This window comes from Phascolarctos cinereus, unplaced genomic scaffold, assembly GCF_003287225.1.
Source record: "Phascolarctos cinereus isolate Bilbo 61053 unplaced genomic scaffold, phaCin_HiC Scaffold_4;HRSCAF=312, whole genome shotgun sequence".
NCBI classification, from domain to species: domain Eukaryota; kingdom Metazoa; phylum Chordata; class Mammalia; order Diprotodontia; family Phascolarctidae; genus Phascolarctos; species Phascolarctos cinereus.
Window position 1 is genome coordinate 170,842,507 of NW_027555847.1, and position 6,000 is coordinate 170,848,506.

Sequence of the window (6,000 nt, forward strand, 5' to 3'; positions counted from 1 at the left end):
TTGTAACAACAGCCATTCATTCCTCCTGCTTGGCACGTAGTGGAAGCTAAATATTACTCGATTGATTGAACGAACATCTGCTAACCAGCTTCATCTGCGGGGTCCAGGGCGAGCTGGTAGGCCCTGGGACTACAAAGACAAAAAGAAATAGTTTATGCCCTAAAGGAGTTTTTACATTGTTCTGGAGGGAGACGAGTACACAGATAGGCAATATATGTGTACAAAGTAATTCCTAGTCTGTAGGAGGTGACCTGACCTGAATTTGCCAGGGGCAAGGAATACCACAGGCAAGAATGAGGGCGGGAATGTAGGCTTGGAGGATGGCCTGTGCAAAAGGGGGCTGTGTTTTCAAGTGCCAGCGAGTAGCTACTGGGTTAGTTTGGCTGGAAAGTAGAGAGAATGAAAGGGCGTAATATCAAATAAATATGGGGAAAGTACGGGGAAGCCAGAGCTCACAGGGCTTTAAACGATAGGCTAAGGAGGTTATATTTTGTCTTAGAGGAAATAGGGGGCCACCAAAGAGTTTTGAATAGAAGAGCAGCACAGACAGGACGCTATGTGGAGGATGCTTTGGGGGGAGTTGCACTTAGCAGGCAATTTAATAGCCGGGACTGGAGATTAAACCGGGTGTGGACTATCACGGGGGCTCTGTAAATGCAGAGGAGTAACCAATATGAAAAATGTAAAATAGGTGTGAGAACACTTTAAAGTGAAGCTGTGATGCTCAAATGATTATTACAAATGCGGAGTACTTTGCACACTTTAAAGGACTATATAAAGGTGGACACTTAGATAAGAGAATATAATACCTCAGGCATCATATATCTATCTAGCCCAACCCTGAACCTACTTCATATACCATTCTACCCGTTCAGCAGATAACCAGGACCTAACGAGCATGGGCATCCTTCCTTTTGCTGTACCATCATGACCATTTTCCTTTCCACCTCTCTATTTTACTGTAGGAACAGCAGTGAAATCAATGCTACCATTGCTACTAGAAAGGGTGAGACAGTCTACTGCTCATAATCTCAGTGTTGCCCTTGATTAAAAAAAAAATCAGTTCTCTGGGTTCCAGTCCCCCATATGTGTATCCCCGCTATTGGACTGTAAGCTCATAGAGGAAGGGGACTATCTCAGTTTTGTATCCCCAGTATTTAGCACAATGCTTATTCATAAGGACCAGGTTGACTAAAAAGTAAAGCCAGGAATGTACAGTTCCCAGCATTGTTACTGGGAATATTCCTTTATGACAGAAGGTATATGTGGGTGTGTGTATCAAAATATTATTGCTCTATATGAAAATGTGGAATCCAGAGAAACTTGTATGAACTGATGGGGGGAGGGGTGAAGAAAGCAGAGCCAAGATGAAAGGTACATAATAACCGTAATATACAGAGGGAAAAACTAAAGGTCTTAAGAATAGTCTGTTTTGACTCCAGAGCACTGATGATGAACTACATCCCTCCCCTCAGTAAAGTGGTAAACGACTGCAGATGCTAAATGAAGCATAGGCTATCAGACATGATCAGTTTTTTGGTTTATTTTGCTTATAAGGGAAGGTTCAATTGAAGGGATTTTCAGAACGTGACAGCAGTTTTTTGTAATGGAAAGGTATTTGTCTACAAAATCAAATGTTTAGAGCTGGAAGATACTTAGTCTAACCCCTTCATTTTAAAATCTTTTCTTTTCAATTAAGCATTTTCTCTCCACCAGCCCCCAAATAAAACAACAAAAACCAATATTCATAGGCAATTGAAGCAAATTTCTTTATTGTCCTTGGCCAAAAATGTGTGCCTCATTCTGCATTTTGGTTTCATTACCTCTCTTATCAATGGGTAGCTAGATTCATCTTCAGATCTCTGAAATAGTGAACTCCTTTCTTTTACAGATGAGGAAATTGAGAACTATAGAATTTAAGTAACTTGCCCAAGATCACACAGGTAGTTCTTTGTATATTGAAATGTTTGTTGATGATGGTTAAGTTCATAAAAAAAAATTGTAATGTAGAGTAGTAGTAGATTGTGGAAAAACTTGAAAATTTGGGCAAGGCATTTAAACTTTATTCGGTAAGCAATAGGAAATGAATAAAATACTTTGAACACAGAATTAGTCTAACTATTGTATCAGAAATAGATTGAAGGAGGAAAGAGATTGAAGACTGGAAGACCTGTTAGGCTATTAGTAATAGTTGAGGCAGGGCAGGTACTCAGGTGGTGACAGTAGGAATACAGAAAAAAACAGGTACAAGAAATAGGGTAGTGATATAAACAAGAGAATGTGATACTGATTAGAAAGAGATATAGGAGAAAAAGAAGGGCCAAAAAGATCATAGGAAACTAAATGGTCCCTCGGTTGAAAAGGAACAAATTTGAGGGTAAAAGAAATAGGCAGTTCAAATTTGAAATGTTTTGTGTGTGATGTCAGAAATCCAGGTGAAGATGTTCTCTTAATCTTTGGAAATGTGGGTGTAGAACTTGAAAGAGAAGTTGGAGCTTTAAATATAGATTGGGAGTCATCTATGCAGAGATAATAGTTGAAAATGTGGGAGTAAATGAGATTGACAAAGCAGAGAATGTAGATCTAGAAATAAGCTGAAAACAGAATTTTAGGGAACATCCATCTACCTTAAGAGATTGGGAAGAAAAAGAGGTATGAGCAAAAACCATTAGAGAAATAGAAGAACCAGAGGAGTGTGGCATCTCAAGATATAAGGGAAACATTGATATGGGAGGATTAAATGGAAGAAGGCTTCTCACACACCCTAAAAAAATAAAAAGTATAAAAATAGACCAAAAAGAGAAATCATTTTTTAAAAAAAACAAGAAAATAAAAATCAACCAAAGTTTTTAAATGAACAAAGCCAAATGCCAGTACAATTTTTAAAAATGCTATAGAGCAACTGAATCAGTTAAAGTACTAAATTAAAAAACTAACCATGTAAGACATCCAAAAGAGACCTCTTCAAATGGACAAATGACATATTCAAAGATATTAAATATCAATTAACACTGGTTTTAAAAAAAAATAGACCAGTAAAAGCTTGAAGAGAGTTTTTAAAAATCACAAGAAGATTGACCAACATGACAAAACAGGAAAATTATAAATGCGGGAGAAGATGTGGAAAAATTGCAACACTAATGCATTGTTGGTGGAGTTGTGAAATGACCTAACCATTCAGGAGAGTGATTTGAAACTGTGTCCAAATATACAGGCCCTTTGACCCATCAATACCACTTCTAGAGCTATATCCCAAAGAGATCAAAAAAATGAGAAAAAGACCCACATGTACAAAAACATAGCAGTTCTTTTTGTGGTGGCCAAGAAATGGAAATCGAGGGAATGCCCATCAATTGGGAATAGTTGGACAAGTGGTGATATCTGAATGTAATGGAATACTATTGTGCTATAAGAAATGATGAGTAGGCAGACTTCAGGAAAACCTGGAAGGACTTATTATATGAAGTGATGCTGAGTGAAGGGAACAGAACCAGGAGAACATTGTACACGGTAACATGTAACAGCCACATTATGTGATGACTGGCTTTGATAGACTTAGCTCTTCTCAGCAACACAAGGATCTAAGACAACTGCAAATGATTCATAATGGAAAAAGCTGTCCATATCCAGAGAAAGAACTATGGAATCTGAATAAAGATTGAAGCATACTATTTGCTCTTTTTTTTCCTTCTGTTTTGTTTCTTCTTTCTTGTGGTTCCTCCCATTTGTTCTAATTCTTCTTTACAATATGACTAATGAGAAAATATGTTTAATAAGATTGTATATGTAGAGTCTGTATCAGATTATATGCCGTTGGAGAGGGGGGAGGCAGAGAAAATTTAAATCTCAAAAATTTATGAAAGCGAATGTTGAAAATTATGAATTAATTTATTTTCAAATTTAAAAAAGCCTTAGCATCTAAAAAAAATCACAAGAGGAAGTTAAAATATTTTAAAAGGACTGGGAAGAAATAATGAAAAATTGCCAATGTGGAGAATAGAGAATACAGTAGAAGAACTCAAAAAATACTCCACAGAGGCAACCAGCAGCAGATTTAGTGCAGTAGAAAATAGAACTGTACACAATACTGAACAGTTGGAAATATAATTTCAGAGAAAGACAATAACTATCTAAACTATGGAAACCATACAGATCCAAGGGATAGACCTGGAGAAAAGCTCACAATATAGCAATCTGTATACTTACAGCTGAGATCCTATAGGAAGATCATAGATGGAAACACTAAAGGTAGAAGCCTCCAATATACAATTTCACCATTTTAGAAATTTAAAAATTGGTTCTCATAGAATAGGAAAAGGAAGGGTATGGTGCAGGCATAAAGAAAAGCTGACTGATTTTGTGTCAAGAGTACTGGATCTGAAGTCAAAGAATCAAATCCCAACTCTGCTGTTTATTACCTATGTGACCTTAGGGAGCAAGTACCTTCATCTCTCTAAGACTTAGTTTCGTCATCCATACAAAGAGAGGACTGGATAGTCTGTAGGGCCATAAATCTGTAGTCTAGAAAATTTAGTGGGAGGAAAAAGAATTTGAATATTACATTTCTGGAAATTGTCAAAAGTTTCTAAAAATTGGAGGAAAAATTAGAAAAATACAAATAAAAATAATTCCCTAGAACCTTAACAAGGCAAAAACTAAAATTCAATGTGCCCAGATGTATCATAGTTAAATTCCAACAGCGAAGGGAAAAAAGCTAAGCTTAAAAAAAAAGCCAAATAGAAATGTTTATTTCTTGTTCTTCAGTCATTTCAGTCATGTCCAACTCTTTGTGACCCTATTTGGGATTTTATTGGCAGAGATATTGCAGTGGTTTGCCATTTCCTTCTCCGGCTCATTTTACAGATGAGGAAACTGAGGTAAATGGGGTTAAGTGACTTGCACAAGGTCACACAGCTAGTAAGTATCTTAGGCCTAATTTGAATTCAGGAAGATTCGTCTTATTGACTCCAGGCCAGCACTCTATCCACTGTGCCAGTTAGCTGCCCATCATTTACTAAGGAATAATAATAATAATTATCACCTTGAACTTTTCAAGAGGACAAGGGAAAATTCAAAGTGAGAAAAAGACATTACTGACTCATGAACTCATTTGGGGTTTTCTTAGCAAAGATACTGGAGTAGTTTGCCATTTCCTTCTCCAGCTTATTTTACATATGAGGGTCTGAGACAAACAGGGTTAAGTGACTTGCCTAGAGTCACACAGCTAGTAAGTATTTGAGTTCACATTTGAACTCAGGCCTTCCTGACTCCAATCCAGGTGCTGTATCTACTATGCCACCTAGCTGCCCCCTGGAACTTTGCTTACAGTAGCTTTAACTTGCATTAATAATAAAGATAGTAAGAAAATATGGATTCCCTTTGAAGAAAAAAATCTATTCATTATAACATTAAATGTAAGTGGACTAAACTCTCCAAAAAAAAAAAAGAATACAAAAGTGAAACCAATAATATGTTCTTTTCTAACTAGAAATCCTGAAATATCTAAATAGGTCCAAAATGAAAAGATGAAAAAATTTACCATGCAACTCCCAAACTGAAAAGAGCAACACCAATGACAGCAGACAAAATTGAATTCAAAGTAAAAAAAAAAGCCACCAAAATATATTTAAAAGGAAATATGCTAAAAGAAACCAAAAGAGGAAAGTAATATTCAATGTAAAGTTTGTGTATATACATGGGTGCACAATATATGGATGAATATACCAAATTAGAGAAATACATTAATGGCACAATGGATAGAATGCTGGGCCTGGAGTCAAGAAGACCAAAGTTCAAATCTGACCTCATATACTTACTAGCTATGTAACCCTGGCCTAGCCACTTAGCTTCTATGTCCCTCAACTTCTTCAACTGTATATAAACTACTTTGTGCAAGAATCCCTTAGAAGAAATGGAATAGCCCTCATGGTCAAAAGGGTGAGAGCAGTACTGGGGTGTGATTTCAGAAATTACAATGATATCTGTTCGACTCCCAAGACA